Here is a 19,088-nt window from a genome sequence, read left to right on the forward strand (position 1 = left end):
GCCGGGGGAGGGGTGAGTGAGCCCGGGCCGGGCGGCTGTGCGCCGGACGCAGGCTGCTCTGCGGGCCCGCGTGCAGGCTCGGGTCCCCTCGGATCTCGCTGCGGTGGGGCTCCGCGCGCGGCGTTCCGTCTTTGCGGCCGCTCCTCTCACTGCAGCCATCTCCCTCGCGCCGGCCGTGCAACCCGAGAGGCGAGAAGCGCCGGGCAAATCAGGGAGAATCAGACGCCAGAGCTTGCTGCCAGCTGGCGCGCGGGAAGACCATGTTTGCCCCCCGGGGTGCCCGGCGGGCGAGGGGAAGGCCGGCTGGACCCTCGGGGAGACCACGCCTCATGTGCTGGCCCTCTATCTCCTCATCCCCTGAGCAGGCAGGCGGAGTTTGGCCCAGAGGAAGAAAGTGTCCCGCCACTGGCCAGTAGCATTCCTGCCTAAGCGGCTGCGACAGTGCCATGGTCGAGAGCCTCAGTGCGCCCCAGCGGTCAGAACAGAGGGGGCCAGGGTTGCTGGAAGCCTCTAGAAGGTGGTCCCACATACCCCAAAGCCTTCCTGACTCGTAGTGCCTTGCAGTAAGTGTCCTGGTATGTGTAGGAGAGGTTGGGGAAACCAGTCCGCTACAGGGTAAAACCAAGTTGGTGCCCTGTAACCCAAATGCAGCACCCAGTGTCCAAAGAGTAGCAGTTCCCTGGATGGCCCAGCGCACACACACTCCCTCCCTGTAGGTGAGGATTGCCTGGTGTATTGGCATTGTAGGGAGATTAGGATGTAATTGTTGGCACCCCTGCTGTCATCTGACTTCTACTGGTAAGGAACTGAGAAGGCGGCTTTGCTTAGTGTCAGCAGAAATCCTCTTAGATTGACCCTGGTGGCCATTCTCTGACCTTCTACTAGTGAGTCTCCACTGGCCTGTGCCTTCAGCCCACCAGGTCAGTGGTGTTGACATGGTCACTTGGTAAAAATTCCAAGTTCAGTGACTTACTCAAGGTCACACAGCATGTGCCCTTCGCTGCTCCCACATGCTGATGCTCCTAGCCTCCCCATCACCTAGACCTCCATCAGGGAGGGGCATTTTAAAGTGTCTGGTCTGGGAGTCGCATGTGGGGGAGCCTTGTGGCCAATACACCCATGAAGGCTATTTCTCATCATGTATGTAGTAAGAGAGGGAAGGGGGAGCTAAGTGCTTCTAGCCAAAAGAATGCATTTCCAGGGTCTGGCTGGGATGGATGTGACCTCCATCTCTAGTATGCTCATATCTTTTCAGGGACCTCTCTCCAGGATCCCCCTGTGGACTGTCATAGGACTAGGCTTCTACAGATCTGTATAGAATGAAAAGAAGGGACAAGGTCGAGTCAGGAGGGAGGAGGCTTTCTGTTACGAGCTCCTGGGCTCTCTCGGACCAGTCATGCCCATATCTAGCCTTCACTTTCCTCCTTGGTAAAATGAGGGGCTTGCAGAAGCCAGTGCAGAAGGTCCTTCCTTGGTGTCTGGAAGTACGGTCATGATGGAGAGCATGTGTAAATCAGGGTATGTCTTCAGCCATGGTTATTTGGCATGCTTGGCTCCCCAGGCCCAGGCCGGAAATTGAAAATACCCAGGTTGTATCCTTGGGAGGCTTTAGGGAGATTGGTCTCATGGGACAAGATGACCCCATCACTGCCACCGAGGTGGTGCCCTGTGCAGTCATCCCAGATTTCCTTTGAGCTTTGTGATACTCAAGATTTTCAGATGAACCCTGAATGGGAATAGATATGTGGAGGTCATTTTAGCCAGTCCCCTGCCTCCAGACTGCAGTGCCCCTCAACTACCTTAGGAATATGTTTCCCCTAGTCATCACCATATCTGCAGAGGGGAGCTCACAATGCTCTCCGGTCCCCTTCTCGGTCCAGTCTAGGCTGTGGTGCCCACTAAAGTTCATACTACTGAGCTCTGGGGGCCCATAACAGCACAGTAGATAGCTGGGGGCCTGAGGAGCCATTTGATTCTTGTCCTGCCCAGCCCAGTGGTGTCCTCCAAAAGCAATCTTTCTGCTCATAAATCTACCCTCCACTCCATATTAGAGCCTGTCCTCCAATTCCAAGAACCCCTGTGGGTGGCACTTTCAGTAGGGGAAGGGAGAAAGACCCTGGATCCACTCTCCTGCCCCTCTGTACTTGCTGCCTAATTTCTTCCTGGCACTTACCCCTCTCAGCAGGTGGCCATGTGGGCTGGGTGGCAGCGTTGGCCCACAGGGCCTCCAAGAAGCATGTCCCTCAGGGATGTAGCACTGCACCCTTTGTCTGGCTGCAGCAGGGACTCGGGGCTCTTATTAACCACCCCCAATGCCTTTTCTCCACCTGACAGCATCTTGTCGGAAGAGGCTGGGGCTCCTCTGGTTGAAGTCAGGTCTGCCAGCTGCCGAGGACCAAAGCTCTTGCTCTGCTGGGCTGCGGGGCTTTCATGTTGCACTTCTGAAAGATAATAAAATATCAATCGCTTTGCCGTAGCAACGGGTTTAAGAGACTTTCTGAAGTATTGAATTGTCAGAAAAAAAATTTTTTTTTTTTGCTTTTAAGCACAGTACATTATTAATAAAGTAATCCATTAGGTCGAGCAGTGAAGGGCCACCACAGAGAGGAAAGATCTGTTTTGCAAATGGTTAAACTTCTGGTTTCAAGATTAATTGCTTTCATTTGGACGCTTGCTCTTGGCCTAGCCATCTCCACTTTACTGGAACTCAGGGTCCAGGCTTTCTCAGTGCTGTTGGGCTTGCCTGTCAGCAAAGAAAGCCCTGCTCCAACTTTCCCGGAGAAACGGCCCTTCTTTCCCTGGCACCTGTGCCTGAGCTGGCACTAGGCTGCGGGCCTTCCGGGGAGGCTTGCAATCTCAGGAGAGCAAAGGGAGCTACTGCTCTGAGCCCTGAGAGCCAGATTAGCCCTCAGGCCATTGGAGAAGAGACCCTTGAGTAGAGGCAGGCATCCGAGGATCCAGCAGCCCCAGGAGCAGTGAGCGCCTTGGGTTTTGGGGGACTGGACAGGGGAGGATGCAGAGGACACCCTCTGGGGGGGGGGTGTTGGACTGTCCCCGGGTACATGCTGGCGAAGGGCAGGTAAGCTGCCTCTGGCCCAGCTGGAAGACTGAAGTGACCATGGGAAACAGCAGGCAGATTGGAGAACTAAACACCAGACATGACCCTTAGAGCATTTTTAATAAGTAAAAATTGCCTAAGGAGAGTGGAGCTCGACTGAGGAAGACCAGACAGCAAGTCTTCAATTGTTAATGACCACTAGGAGTGTGGCCTCCACAGTGGACCTGGTTGATCTGCCAGGGCAGGCTCTTGGCTATTCTTGGGTACTGACCAGCTTTTGTTCAACCATCGACAAGGCCTCCTGGGATAGCCAGTCATGCTCTGGGCTGCAAAGAGCCCTTGGGGTTTCTCCCAGCAGAGTGTGTCCAGGACCTTCCTGGCCCCAGAGAAGGAGGCAGGGAGTGGGCCCTGATGCTGTTCCATGCCAGAGGCCCTAGCAGGTCAGCAGGAAGCCAGAGCCCGGCAGGCACTGGTAAAGGCCTTGTGAGGCCAGCAGCCTGGGGACCAGGTCTGACACTTGCCTGGTGCCTAGAAGAGGAGGATCTTCATCTGTAGCTACCACACCAGCGGCAGCAGCTACCTCCTCACTGTTGAAAACAAGGCTTCACAAATCTTGAGCAGCATGTCTCGCTGCTTACCCTTCCTGCCCCAATTCAGCCAGGCAGAGAGCCTGTAAAGACAGATCTTCCTCACCCCCTCCCAGGGCCTTCGGTAAAGAAGCAGGTGCTTCTTTCTGTTCCCTGCTCTTCCGTTCATTTGCCCACATGGAGCACTAAGGGGGGGACAGGGAAACAACATAAATTGGTCTGTCGTCCAGAATCCATGTCTCGCTAATGTACCCAGATTAACTCAACTGTAAATTGTCTCCTTGGATGGCAGTGTCTTGCTAAAAGTTTCCCATATGATTCATGATTTGGATTGCTTTTAACGGCTATTGGCTAAGCAAGCCGGTGACTGTACAAGGTGATGCAATTGGCATTAGTGAGGGGAGGCACGGGAGCGTGTAATGCAGTCAATACTGCATTAACTACTGATGCCCAATTACAGGGAGTGGGAGAGAGCCTTTCAGGAGCATTAGGACTGGGGGAAGCTGAGATCACTGGCTGCTGCTCGCCTAAAAGCTTCACCCTTTGCGTGCCGGGGCTTGGCGCTGACGTGGCCACTCACTTGGCCTCTGTGGCTGCAGGAGCTGCCTGTCTCTCTCACCGTCTCTCTCTCTCCCTTTCGGAACATATCCCGCAAAGATGCTTTTAGCACATGGAAATTCGCATTTTCCTAGAACCTGGTCCTGCCTTTCATCCTAGAGAATTGATTCCCCAACCTAGCCAGTGTCCCAGAGTCAGACTGGGTGGCTGCCCCACCTACTTCCATTTAAGGAGCTTCCCAGCAGGCCCCATTTGTGAGCAGGACCAAGAGGAGATCTATTTTGGTCTCTCTCCCTTGGAACAGATGAATGATTGCCAGCAAGCATTGGCGGCTGCCCCTCTGTGGTCGTGGGCAGAGGAACATGAGGTTCGGCCTCAGAGCAGTGGGCTGCAGGCACCTGGCTGCCAGAGTTGAGAAGTGGCCATGGCTGGACAGGCTGGACATTCTCTGAGCAGAAGACAGAGCTGGGGAGCCTCCGAGGGACATGACCCAAGCTGTGTTGGGGTCCCCACCAAATGCAGGCAGAGCTGCCCATAAATAGCCAGCAGGCCAAGGCTGCTGTTCAGATCCATCACCAGGGACCAGAGGATCTGATCAGAGGTGCTAGGAGGTTGGAAGGAGTTAGGAAGGAAGGTAGAGAAAATGGGCGTTGGTTCTTCAGTGAGCGACGTACCACTGGGCTCGCTGCTGCCTCCACCTTTCTGCTAAGCTGTGCAGGTCCAACGCGTCCACCGTGGTTTTGGGTTCCATGCCCACCCGATGTTGAGGTTGCTTTGCCTCCATGCCATTTCATCTTCACAATGAGAACAAACATGTCTGTCTAACTATTGGGATGTTAATGAGGATTAAATGAGATAGTATCGGGGTATACATTTGATAAACCAGGAAGCCTCATGCCTGTGTAAACTGTTCTCCCCACAGCGACAGTATGATCAAATAATCTGGCACCCAATTTGGCTCCTTGTTCACTCACTCTCCCTCTTCCAGTTTGTCCATCATGGCCATTGATCACTGCCATCCAGGAGGCGGGCTGTCTTCACTACTTACCACTGTCCAGATCCCCACAGCAGGTAGCATTGTAGGAAGAAGCTTCAAGACCACTCTTTGCAAGCCCTTCCATTTATAGGAAGACAGTTAAGGAAAGGGGGCAGGAGAGTTGTCCAGGGTTTTATAGGGAGCACAGAGCTTCAGCACCTCCCTGGGTTCTGTGCCCAGGTCCCATGGCTTCTGACCTTCGCTCCAAGGCATGATGAGGCTGGGTGGTAGAAAACTCTGATTAGGAAGGACATCAGCGTCCCAGTTGTGGCCCCAGCCAGCCTACTGACAGCCCACAGGACACGATTCTGTCCTCAGATGGAAGTCCTTCTGGCAGGTGCTGATGGGCACTAACCTGGCCCAGGCCTTCACGGACTAGAGCACCCCAAAGGTGCCTATGGCATGTACTCCCTCCTACCTGTCCACCCTGTCAGGCATGTCCACCCTGTCTACAGTGGAAGGACATGGAGGCACACAGGACACGCCCCCCCCACCCCCCCACTTAACTCTTCATGGCATTGCTAGAGTGAGTTTTCCTGACAGGTGTGCACTCAGGATAGGACCACACAAATGGAGTCAACTCACACTGGCCCACAAGAGCTGATCTGGCACATCTCTCCCAACTCTGAGTTCAGGAGCACCATGTTGGTAGCTTGAAATTTGCCTTGATGGGAATATTAACACCGTCAGAATTGGCAAACCCTACAAATAAGGGCTTTTTCTCAGAGAACCAGTTGTTAGGTATTTATCAGCACACACACACCTGGATTGTATTCATCTGGGGCTCTGGACCCAGCTACTTCCGTTCTGCCACTGCTATCCTCCCATCCCACCTAGCATCCTTCTCCTGGGTCTCGCTACCACCAGGAATGCAGCCTCTGCTATCCCGACACCTGCTGCCACACCAGCTGTCCGGTGCAGGTCTAATGTATTCGCTCTGGTTTTGTGTTGCAGGCGGACTCCGGCATTTGCCACTGTGTTCTTGTTCATGGCGTTCCCCTTGCCTGGCGTGCCCTTTCCCCTGTAGATGGCCTTGCAGGAGGCTACAGGTGGTCAGAGCCTCTTACAGACCATTCCAAGCCACGCTCAGAGTCACATCCACCCTACCTAGCAACAAGCTGGTCTAGGACTGTGTTCATTTTGTGTTTTGTCTATGGCAGGAGCCCACAGTGGCAGACACAACTTGAGGCAAATTAAAAACAGGTGATGTGAGCGAGCAGGCGGGTCTAGGTTACAGGGGCAGATGCCCCAGAGTGCAGGCCTCCTGGGTCAAAGTGGGTCACTGGCTCCTAATTACTGCCTCTTCCCCACTAAGCTTTCTTGAGTGGCCTGCTGTCTTCAGGTACAACCTGATTCATGAGACCTGGTTGTCAAGTCCCTGGTTAATGCTCTGTGACTTTCATATACTGGGCCTCAGTCTTTACATCTCTAGAATAGGAGCATTAATGTCCATAAACTTGGAAGCCTCATGCCTCTGGAGCAACATTGCTCTCTGCACAGCTTACAGTATGATCCCTTTGGCTTCAGCTTCTCAGTCTTTAGGAGTCCTATAAACACACTTGCTATTGTTTTACTGAACCGTTACTTAAAAGTGAGGCATTGTGCTCTGCATGTGTATTAGTTATTGCTACATAACCAACTACCCCCAAACTCAGAGGTTCAAGACAACAAGTATCCATTTAGTTCTCGAATCTGTAGGTCAGTGATTTAGGCTGGGCTTGGCTGAGCAGTTTTTCGGGTCTCAGCTGCACTCTCTCACAGCTGATCTACTGGATACCAGGGATACAATTCCCTCATCATCCAGCGAGTTCTTCCAGCCCATTTTTGTAGCAGAGGCAGGTCAGGAGAGAGAGCGGAAGTTATACAAGGTTTCTTGAGGCCAAGTTTTGGTTCTGGCAGGTTTTTGCTTTTGCTACATCCTGTCGGCCAAAATAAATCACAAGGCCAGCCCAAGTTCAGGGGCGGGGAGGGGGTGGTCAGATTCTGCTCTTAAAAGAAAGAGGTAGAAAGTCACATTGCAAAGGGTGTATGTACATGCCAGCAGGAGGGGGAGAGAATTGGGGCCATTTCTGTACTCAGTCCTTCGAAGCATCTCCCATGTATGATCTCATATAATACCCTGAACCACCTCAGAAAGAGCTGCTCGTGTTATCCTCATTTCACAGATGAGAAAACCGCCATCCAAAGAGGCTGTGTAATTGGTCGCAGGTCCCCCACTCGCAAGTGCCCCCGTTCAGGCCATCTGACTACAGAGTGTGCTGTCCTTCTCTGTGCTTGGCTGCCTCCCTGTTCCAGCTGGCAGACTTGGAGGTGGGGGAGAAGGACACCCAGGGAGGGTTCAGGGGAGAAGGGGTGGAGCCAGCTGGTGTTCCAGCCAGCCAGGATGCCTGGGGACAAAGTGAGGGAAGCTGGCTGTCTGGATAGTTTTTCGGGGCTGCCATTGGAGGCGGCGAGCCTGGAGGGGAACCACAATGAGGTCAGCCCCCCCTGCCTTCTCCTGCTTTTCCTCTCTGTCCTGTAGGGCCACTGGACCGTTGGAAGCTCCACAGTTACCAGGGCTGACTCCAGCCTGGGCACGTATGCAGATGCAGTCAGGCAGGAATCAATCCATTGGTTAGGCCCTCTCCTCAAAACGGGGCGGTAAGTGGGCTGGTGAGAGGCCTGTGTACATTCATAAACCAGCTGATTGAAAAGCAATATTTCAGATAAATACAAGCCAGCGATCTATCAGTGGTTGTAATAAAACCCAGGCTTCAGGCTGTGATTTTATTTTGAAATAATAAGAATTGCTTGATTCTTTTTACTTGAGTTACCATGGTAATTCCGGCGTGGAGCAGTGTTATATTGATTTAGAAAGTGGACAGTAATATTTCTTTTGTGTTATTCTGTTTCTAGGCCTTGATTTCTAATTTCCACTTGGAGATTACTTTTATAAATTTCTTAAGTCCTTCCACTTTTTTTTCCTCTCACAGTATAATTTTCCTCTCATACGCCACTATGTTCTGAGCTTATTGGTTTGCTCTTATTTTAAATTAAACTTGCTGGTTTCAAATATTGAAATGACATCTTTGTCTGTGTCTGTACTTTGGTTTAGCAAAATATTACAGTCTGACGCTTTCTGCTTAATAATTTAAGGGAGGCATTCTGTCGGCCCTCACTGGGTGCTGATAACTTATGACTCAAACAGCGCAGGCCTTAAACTCCTGACATTTTAATATTGTGTGGCGGGAGCAGCCACCCCTCCGCTCTGAGTCTCAGTGGAGAAAAACCTGTGTGGTACCCCAGAAGGAGGTTTTAATAATTCAGCCTTGCCCGTTGGTGTGATGACTTGATAGAGGGGGGAGACCTGTTCTTCCCATGTAAGTGGGAGCAGCTTTGGCCTGAGCACCTGCTTTGTCTTGTCTGTCCCTTCCCTGAATCTTTACAAAGTCCAATTCCTGATCCCTGGTGTTTGGGAAGGACTGTGTGGGGCTGCCTATGGGCGCCATCCAAATGCTTGAACTCTCTGTTTCTCACTTTCCCCGCTTATAAAACAAGGGGAGCTAGCATGAGCGTTGAGTCAGACAGACTGGGTTCAGTTCCTGCCTCTGCCACTTAGTGATTCTGAATAATAAATTGTAATAGTAATTCTGACTAGTCAAGTGGATGTGATCAAGACTGCCTATTAGGTCCTACAAGCCTTCAGTTCGCCAAGCTCCTGACGATTGGTACAGTTCCTTAGGTTTTAGTGAGGTGCAGGGAAGAAAGTGGAAGTGGTTGTGCTTTGGAACACTGACCCTGCTCCAGACATGCATGGGGTTCGGAGCCCTGGGAGGATTGCTCTTTGGAAAGGACCTTGGGCTATGGCTTCATGAGGTGGGGCAGCTCCACCCACTTTCCTGGTCAGCCCAACCGAAAGCAAGGGGGCTCTGTCCACTGGGCTCCACACCGTACTCCCTAGCAAGGACTGGACTCCAGAGGGAAACCCACAGCAACACGGGTTGTAGGGCTGAGATGGGTCTGCAGGGTCCCCTCTCTCTGGCCTGAGGAGAGGTCCTGTCCTCACTATGACAGTGAGGAACTGTATTAGCTACTTATTGCTGCACAACAAATTATTTCACAATTTACCATCTTGAAATGACATCCATTTTTTAATTTCATGGTTTCCGTGGTTCAGGGATCCAGGTACAGCTTAGCTGGGTCTTCTGCTCAGGGTTTTATTTTTTACAGATGATAATTACGGTGTTGGCTGAGGCGATGGTCTCGTGGCAGGACTCATCTGGGGCTTGAGCTTTCCCATTCACTTACTTGGTTGTTGGCAGGATTCAGTGCCTCATGGGCTGTTGGACTGGGGACTCCCATTCTTCCCCGACTACGGAGCAGAGACCACCCTCATTTCCATGCCACGTGGGCCTCTCCAGCATGGCAGCTTGTTTCCTTAAAGCCGTCAAGAGAGTGTCTGCTAGCAAGAGGAACTCAACAGTCTTTTATAAGATGTGACACATCTAATCACAGATGTGACATTCCATCACTTCGGCTGTATTTTCTTCCTTGGGAGCAAGTCCCTAGGTCCAGCTCACACTCAAGGAAGTGGGAGGATTACACAAGGACATGAACATCAGAAAATGGGATCATTGGGGACCATGTTAGAGGTCAGCCTCTCACAGCACTTCAGGCCTCACATGTCCAACAGTTTAGTTGCCCCCAGAGAGAAAGGAGCATCAGCTCCCCCAGGAGGCCCGTTGTCTCTGCCTCACACCAAGGAAAGCCACAGATGTCTCAAAGCCTTTCCTTTAATCTTCACAGCACCCTTGGGAGTCTGGAAGATCAAACACCAGCCCCATTTTGCAGAGGAGTAGGTTGTGCTCAGAGAGGGAAAGACGCTTGCCTAGGATAGCCCAGCAGGTTGGTACGTGGCAGACTTGAGATGAGAACCAGGCCTCTGCCATAAGCTTGGGGAAGTAGTGGTAAAGACAGTCCTGGGCCTCTCTGGCCCAGGTGGTAAGAGGCAATAGCACTGATTGTAAGCACACACAGGGACCAGGGTTAGAGATGGAAACTTCTGGATTCCTTGTTTGACAGATGGTAAGTTTGCTGAGGACACTAGGAGCCTACAGAGCAGCTGCCCATTACCTAAGGGCCTCTCTTCTCCTACAGTGGTGACCCTGGGATGAGGTGAGGGTGGTTCTTCTTGGGCCAGTCTTTCTGCGGCTGTTGGACTGAGGCCCTCAACCTCTTCCCAGCTGCTGCCAGGCCAGGGGGAGCCAGCATCTTTGGGGCAGCCTGGGTAGAGACCACTTGAAGAGTTCTTCACTTGGGAGCAGGACTGAAGGAGGCTCTCCTGTGAGCTGGAGCACAGGGCCGAGCCAGAACTCCTGCGCCCATGGCCTGGCTCTGCCCCCAACTCACAGTGTGTCTGCAGACTGGCCCCTCCCACCTTCTGGGGCTGTGCCTCACTCTTTACATTGCAGGGGTTGCTGGCGGCCTGATGCCTAGTGGTCCTGTGTGTGGAGACATAACTATGGGGAATGAGGGTATTGAGGCCAAGGCCAGGAGCAAGAAACCATCCTGATAAGGTGTCTTTGTCTTTCTTTGGTGTCCTGGGGTCGGAGAAGCAGAGATCCCAGGTGAGGACATCTGTGGCCTCTGGCCCTCCATACTTGGTCTTGCCACATTTGAATATAAGTGGAGGGTCCCATTTCCAGCTGTTCTCAGGCAGAGCTGCAACTAGGAGGCAGAGGAGACCCCTGAAGCATGAACAGAACTCACAGCCTCAGGCCTGAAAGGACCCTGGTTCGTTACCCCGCTTTTATGGCAAGGAAACTAAGGCACCAAGAAGCGTCCGCTCCCTCTCTCAGCTGAATGTCTCTGAAATGCTTCTGAGTAGAAAAGTCTGAGGCCCACGATGGGATGCCAGGGCTCTCCCTCATCTCTTGCCTGTCAGGCAGAGGCTGTCTCTTGCAGGCAGCTGCTCTTACTCCAGCCAGAAGCGGTTTCCCATCTGTGCAGTGTCTTGGCAGGGGCTCAGGCTCCAGAGGAATAGAGGGCAGTGGACGGGGTTCCCGCAGTGCAAGGTTCTGACCTGATAGTCAGCCCAAGTACAGTGTCACCTGTCTCTCTGTCCCGTGGATGTTTTCGCACTGCTCTTTGATTCTCAGAATGCTTTATCAGGTCAGTGCCAAAATATGCCTTACATGTGAGAATAACATCTCATTAATTTTATTGAAAATGGAAAAATTCAAAAATACGATCCAGGAAAAAAATCAAAATCGGTTGGAATAATTAACACAAAATAAAACTGGCAGCTGTTAAGATCGCACCTGGCAAAATATGTTATGACTACAATTTGATGGAGGAATCAGATCTTCCTGACAAAATTTATATCTGCCAAAGTTGGCTCAGGAAATATTTTTTTGTAGAAGTAATTATCACAAAAGAAATCTCAACCATGTCAAAAGCTCTGGTTCCTAAGACTTAGTGTGAGCCAAAAACTGATCATGAACCAAATAGTCACTTAAAATTTAAAAATAATCAATCCCAATAAAGATAATTCCAGTAAGGTTTAAAAAAATTTTTTTGAGTGCTAGGGAAAAAAAACAAAAAAAATTCTAGTGAAATAAAAATGGGAAAGGGGGGAATCTTGGTTTAACACTAGTGCGTAGAAAATTGATCAAGAAATCAAATTGACTTAATGAAACTCATTAAGAACTACTTTCTTGATGAAAAACCATTAATGTTAGTATAATTCTTATCAAAATATATGTATTAAGGGCTAATTCTTAATAGTAGATGCTGAGCAAATATTTATTAAGTGAATAGTGAATGAATAAACGAATGAACGAACGAACAGGTAAAGGAGATTGGAGAGGAGCAGAGATCACAAGGATTGCTGTGTCCCCGGGAGAGGATAGAGTCACTTTGTTAAGATTATTTGTACTACTCTGGTATGTTTTCCAGCACCACCCGGCAGTTCTCCAGTTCTCAATGGACACCAACTAGGTGTCCTACAATTTAACTCCGATCTGACATTCTCTAGCATCAACTCCCACAGGTTAAGGGCTCAGTCTCACAAGACTGTCCCCACTTTGGAGGCCAGTCACAAATCCAGGTTGTCATCTGTACTGCTGGCCCGCCTGCTATAAATCAGAGTTCCTGTGATCCCCTGTTCAGGTGAGAGAATTTGTCAGGATGGCTCAGGGAAACACTTTCTTATATTATACAGCTACAGATGAAGAGGTACATAAGGCAAAGTCCGGGGAGAGGGTTCCTGAGCACAGGAGCTTCTGTCCCTGGGGAACTGGGATGTACCACCCTCCTGGCACATGGATGCATTCACCAACCTAGAGTTCATCAAGTCTTGTTCAAGAAGTTTTTAGAAGCTTAATCTCCAGCCCCCTCCTTGTCTTTGCTGGAGGTCTGTCAGTACACAAGGCGGAAAGGCCCAGCCCTCTAATCTCTGGGTCTTTCTGGTGACCAGCCCCATCCTGAGGCTAGCTAGGGTCCTCACCTTAAGTCACCTCAGTAGCATAAAGGCAGGTGGACTCAGAAGGGGCTCCTCAGGAATAACAAAAGATACTCCTATCACTCAGGAAAATCAAGGGTTTTAGGAGCTCTGTGCCAAGAACCAGAGACAAAGACCAAATATATTATTAAACCACAGCTACTCCGGGGAAAATAAATCAGAGGAGATAACAGTAGGGGCAGAAAAGACAGTGCATGATCTGAGGAGGAAGGATTTTTCGTTTAGAGCTTTCCAGGGTATCTGCTCCCCACCTCTCCAGCATCAGACTGCTCCCTGCTTCGTCCTTCTTTCCTTCCTCCCCCTTTCCTTCCTTCCATTTTCTTCCGAGCCTGCAGTCTGCACATGTGAGGTGATGGGGTACAGGTGGGGGTCTGGATGGTTAAGAGAGGAGGCAGTTGAAGTCCAGGAAAAGAAGGGTAGAGGGCATGGCTGGAACTGTGGCCTTGGGGACATGATGGCTCATCTGAGGTCTCCCAGTGTTGAAGATCCTGGCTACAGCCTCTTAATTGCCAGTTAGCGGGGCCTGAACTTCCAGAGTTGAGCCCAAGGGAGGGCAGACTAGAGGACCTGGCTGCAAACCTGTCCTTACCTACCTCTGTCCCAGAGGCCCTTGCTTGTCTGCCCGTCTTTCGCCTGAGGCTTCCTCTGATCCTACCCTTGCTCTTCTATTGCTTCCCCATGACTGGACCAAGATCCTGACTTTCCAGGTTCCAAAGGAATGATTTGAAGTCCGTGAGCCTGAAGCAAGCAAGAGCACACCAGGATTGGGAAAAGCAGCCAGTCCAGACCTGCCCATCTACCCATGGGCCAGCTCCTAACCCCTCTGCCTCATGTGATCCGTCTGTAAAGAGTTTCTTGGCCTCCTAGCTCTGGACCAGTTTTCTTTCTCAGACTGGCTTCCATGAAAGCTGATTCGGAGCTAAGTATGTCTGCCTTATCTGTGTCTAACACAGTCTACCCCCCCAATCATCTCTAGCTAAGGTAGGCTCGGAGAAGAACAGAATTCGTGTCTGAGGGCACCTCCATGTGGTACACGTGACACAAGGTCTTGCCTGTGCAGTGAGCTGACTCTCAGGGGCATCTGTGGGTGGCACCACTCCTGCCTGGCTGCTCAGGCACCACTCAAGCCACCCCCACCCACTCCATCCTGTCTTGGGGTCACACCCTCTTCTCTCCAGGACCCACAGCCCTAGGAGTGCTACTTTCTCTTCCAGGGTGAAGGCTTTGGACTCCCTCCCGTAGAGAAGAAAAACCCAAGAGCATTAGCCGAGACACAGGCAGATGTGAAATCTTTCAAATTCTCTAAAAGCAACAGCAGCTGCATGAGGGTGGGATGGCTTACTGCAGAGGTGGTTTTCTTTTAACTTAGGAGGGAGGTTATAAGGATGGACTTCGGATGCCAGCCCTACTCTGCCTTTCTCTGACAGAGAGACCTCAGGACCATCTTGCTACTGTGCGACCCTGGGCAAAACCACATACCCTTTCCGAGCCTGTCTCCTCACACATAAATTAGGGCCCACAGCTTCCTCCTTGTCCTTTGCAGAGAACTCAGATGGGAGAAGATGTTTTTGTGTGTTTTGCCAGCTAGGCAGCACTGTGCCCACCTGGGGAGCTGTTAGTGAGAACACAGTGGCTGCATAAGTGAAGGGTACCTGCCACCCCTTACCCCTGAGAGGTCCTGACCCACAGGGCTTTGGAAGAGAAGTGTGGAGAAGCTAGGGGATAGTTTCCCTAAGGGACAGCTTCCTGAGACAGCAGCTCATGGTGAAACCATGGAGACTCATGGAACCAGCCTTGTGCCTAGGAAATGGGCCTATGTCCTCTTGCCCCATGGCACAGGTACCCTCCTCTAGTGACCAGAGCTGTCGTATCCCCTCTTGAGGGCTCTTCCCACATGTGGGAGACTTGGAGGCTGGTCTGTGTGCTCAGATAAGGCCTGAGGTGCCCTAACACAACCTTCAACCTAACCTTGGTCATCGCTTCAGACCCTGGGGGTCAGAGTGGAAGTTGGGGTGGTGGGGGTTCTCTGGGCGTGCCTGTCACAGTGCAGGCCTGGTGCCCCCTGTTGGCCAGGATGCTTCATCTTTCTGAGTCACCCTCTCAGATTAGCCACAAAGGGAGCTCTCTCCCTCTAGCAGTTTTCTTTTGACCCAGAGGCAGCCTCTGTGGCCTGGATCAAAGTCTGCACGCACACCCCTGACCCAGCGGTAGAGGGCAGCACTCCGTAACTGAACCTGGGCTGGGGGCCTGGAGGGCCTCACTGTGATCTTATTCATTACCCACATACCATAACTTGTGGTGCCCAATGTAGGACAGGCTCAAGGGCTGAGAGAAGCAACCTCCCCCTTGGGCACGCCCAGTTTTGGGGTCGGGCGTAGATCTCAGAAGAAGCAGAAATTCCAACAAAAGACAAAACATGGAGTGCAATAGTGGAAGCAAACAGATCAGAGAAGAGTGGTAGATCCTGGGAAGCAGGTCTGTGAAAGTGGATACAGCCAGATTTCTGGATGGGAAGGGCTGGGAAGGGAGGCAAGGGGGCTCTCTGGAGCCCTTTGCCCCCTGCAGAGCATCTGATTGCCGACGGGGTGAGCAGGGCCAGACCTCCTTGTGAGGGCTGGCTGCTGGACCTCCCAGGCCTCATCCCCTCACCCTTGTGCTTGACTTTTGTCAACCACCTTCTCCTGTTCTCAAAGGCATATTTGTTTTTGTTGTTGTTTGTTTCATTTTGCTTTATAACAGCTTTATTGAGACATAATTTGCATGCTACAAGATTAACCTTTTTAAAATGTATATTTGTGTTTTTAGTGTATTAACAGTTGTGCAACCATCACCATTACCTAATTCAAGAACATTTCCATCACCCTAAAAAGAAACTTCATACCCATTAGCAATCACTCCCCATTCCTCCCTCCTTGGCAACTACTAATCTACTTTCCGTCTCTCTGGATTTGCCTGTTCTGGACTTTTCATATAAATGGAATTATACAATATGCGGTCTTTGTGGTTGACTTCTTTCATAGCCTGATATTTTCAAGGCCCATCCGTGCTGTAGTGTGAATCAGTACTTCCCTTTTAGGACCAAATAATACTCCACTGTGTGTGTGTGTGTGTGTGTGTGTGTGTGTGTGTGTGTATATATATATACACATAACACATTTATTTTTCCACTCATCAGTGCAAGGACATTTGGATTGTGTTTCCTTTATAGCTATCATGAATAATGCTGATGTGAACGTTCACATACAAGGTTTTGTGTGGGCACATGTGTTTACTCTGCTTGGGTGTGTATTTAGAAGTTGAATTGCTAGGTCATGTGGGAACTCTGTGTTTAGGGATATTTGTAATTTCAAATAAGTAGTGCAAGAGAGTTTAGGAGAGAAATTTTTGACTATCAGGGCTTCCATGCATGGTCCCTCCTGGGCTCCTAAGGTTTGAAGGAACCTTGGGTAAGTCCTTTCCTCTGCTGGCTTCAGTCTTCTGATCTGTGAAATGGGGTTCTCATGGATCCCTGATCGCCCTGAGAGCTCTTGTTCGTAATTACTGCTTACGCAGCATGTAAGGGTTGCAGGGCACTCGGTGGATTTAGCTGATTTGGTTCCCTAGCTCTGTGAGATGGGTGTCACACTCCCGTTGTGCTGATAGGGAAGCTGAAACTCAAGAGGGCTTAAAGGACCTGACTGAGTTTACACTGTGGGTTGATGGCAGCACCTGACCTTGAATCTGGACTCATTAGAGTCCAGGTCCCTTTCCTGAACTCCTGCCTCACATGTGTCTCTGGGTGGACAGGGGCTATACTCTGGAGAGGTATGTCTGAGCTGCCACCGTATTTTAGGTCCTATCCTGGGAATCCTGAAAATCAGGGCCCAGATGTGGCCAGGTATGGGCTCTGAGGTAGAATGGTGCTATAGGAATAAGGATTCTGCAAAAGTTCACTTTTTGGCTCTGTGTCTTTGGAAAAGTTGCTCCACCTCTGTGAGCTTCAATTTCCCATCCACAAAACTGAAACACTAATTCCTCCTCATAGCACTGGAGAATGTGGTAAGATGTTGGATATGAAGGGGCAAGCCTGAAGCCAGGAAAACCGAAGCTGTCCCCTATACACCTCGCTCACAAGTACAGAGTATTGTGGGACCATTAAGAGGTCACTGGGCTGGTCGGGACCGATGTTGGGGAGGACACATCACTTGGGCTGGCCAGGAAAGTGGGAGGTGGGCGGTCCCAGTGTTTTCCAGCCTGAGGCTGCCAGAAACCAGGAGGGGTTTCCAGGGGTCTTCTGAAAGATCTCCCATCTCGAGGAGAGCTTGTGGGCAGACCCTGCTGGTGCCCGCAATCCTCCCCCTCAGCTGGGCCTGTAGATGCCTGAGAGGGGGCTTGCATGACTGCCTTACTTACCCCAAGTGGTAATAAAACACTTTAAATTTATTGTGACATTTGGATTTAATTAAAAAGTACACACTTAGGGAAGTAGAACATAATGGTGAGAGAGGCAGGGTGGCTTTTCCCCTCCTTTCTTCCCCAAACTAATTAGCGTTGTATTTTAAATTGTTTATGTGCCGCTAATCATCGTAATAAATCATTTATACTGAAAAAGACACACTCGGCTGTGCCCGCCGCGCGGGTTCCGCTCGCCGGGCTCTATCGCGAACAAATTGATCTGGAAGTGAATTTATTAACCACTGGGGAAGAAATCATTAGTGCTTTCTCTAAACATTCCCCAGGTACGCTTTATTGCCGCAGTTTATGCTGTAACTAAAAGGAGCATTACCCAGGCCCATGTTGTAATTTCCTTGCAGAGCTGACAGCCCACTCCCAAGCTAGGGGGTGGGGGGCAGGGGGCCCTTGCTTCCCCCCCCATATGTGGTCCAGTAGCCCCAGCCCTTTCCCTTTGCTCCTCGTTCCAAAAGGGTCTCCTTGTGGGGTCTCCGCAGGCCCAAGGCTTCGGCCACCCCTTCGGTGGTCTCTCAGCTGAGGAGTCATTCACAGTCACTTGTGTTTATGTCTCCAGAGTGTTGTTTAAAGCAGCAGTAGCCTGAGAATTGGAGAATTGGGGAGCAGAGGTTATGAGATCACTGGGGCCAGAGTATTGTCATGGACCTGCTCCCCCACACAGAGATGGGGGGCAGACATCAGTAGTGGGTCGATCGTACTCTTGGAGGAGCAAATGTGGCTGAGCCGGGACCCAGGCAGCCCCCCCGGGGACCATCACTGAAGCTGCCAGGAGCATCCTCTGCCAGCCTGAGCCTCCCAAGGCCTTCCTGCTCTGAGCCCTGGGGCCTTTTCTGGGGTTTGGCTGAGCAGTCTGCCCCACTCAGCTTCCTGAGGAGTCCTGATTTCCCGTGCGTCCCTGTCCGTCTCACCATGCCAGGCCCAGAACGGTACTCGGTGCTCCACACATAGTCTGTCAGGTGACAGACCGCATGATCGTCAGCTCTCTGGCAGCTTGCACCAGGCCTTGGATGATGCCGCCTGTGGCGGCCACGCCAGCTTTCCCAGCAGCCAGCCTGCCCTACTGACCCATACACAGGATCCTTTCTTTTTCTTTGCACTGGGGGGCTTCAGACCACTCTGACTTCACAGGGCCTGCTCTCCAAGACACTCACACTCATGGCAAGCTTTCTCCAACGAGGTTTCTGGAAGGGAAATTCAGTCCTGAACCAGGATCTCCCTGGGATCCCATGCCTGGTGTAAGATACAAATTCTGCCCATCTGACTCCAAAGCTCTTATTCTAAATGGCTTCGTCCACTGGTGCCCCATGAGCCTTCTCAACCAGGTTAGGAGGTGACTAGGGATCTGGCCCACACAGGCCTTGCCCTCAGCTTCTCTCATGCAGGTCTACAGAGGAGGGTGGGGCAGCCCCAAGGCCTCACCAGGGAGCTCCAGGCAGCACCCCAGACAGGCACCCCAGAGGTCATGCTGTGTCAGCAAGACCTGACAGGGCTTCTGTCCTGTGGCTCCCGGGTGCGGGGCACTGGAGTCTCCCTCCTAGCCCCCTCGTCCTCCTTTCCCTCATCCAGCCCAGTGCCTAGCAGATAGGTTCTAGATGCTTCGAGAAGGAAGCAGAACCCAGCATCTGGCTAGGCTGAGCTTGCCTGGAGGGTCCCCTCCTTATGTCTGGAGAACACATTTAAAAGTTTGAATTCAAAATTGATTTTGAAGGGCCCTAATCTCTGATCCCCTGGCGCTCACGGTGTGTCTGCAGCTCCTGCCAGACTCTCGTTTTCTGGTTCAGTGCGTTGGTGCTCACGTCCCTGATGCTGTGAAATTGAGACTCGTCTGAGAGTCCGTGCCCTCCTCCTCCTCTGCAGAGATTGCAGACCCCTTGGGAGCCCTGTTTCATTAGATGGGTG

The 19,088-nt window shown here is 51.3% G+C and overlaps 1 protein-coding gene across 1 annotated transcript in view; it reads left to right on the top strand.

Annotated features, from left to right (window-relative positions):
- Nucleotides 1-19,088, top strand: part of LMO1 (LIM domain only 1) — a 35,781-nt gene that overhangs the window by 749 nt on the left and 15,944 nt on the right. The window lies entirely within an intron of this gene.

This window comes from Suricata suricatta, chromosome 11 (genome assembly GCF_006229205.1).
Source record: "Suricata suricatta isolate VVHF042 chromosome 11, meerkat_22Aug2017_6uvM2_HiC, whole genome shotgun sequence".
Taxonomy (NCBI): domain Eukaryota; kingdom Metazoa; phylum Chordata; class Mammalia; order Carnivora; family Herpestidae; genus Suricata; species Suricata suricatta.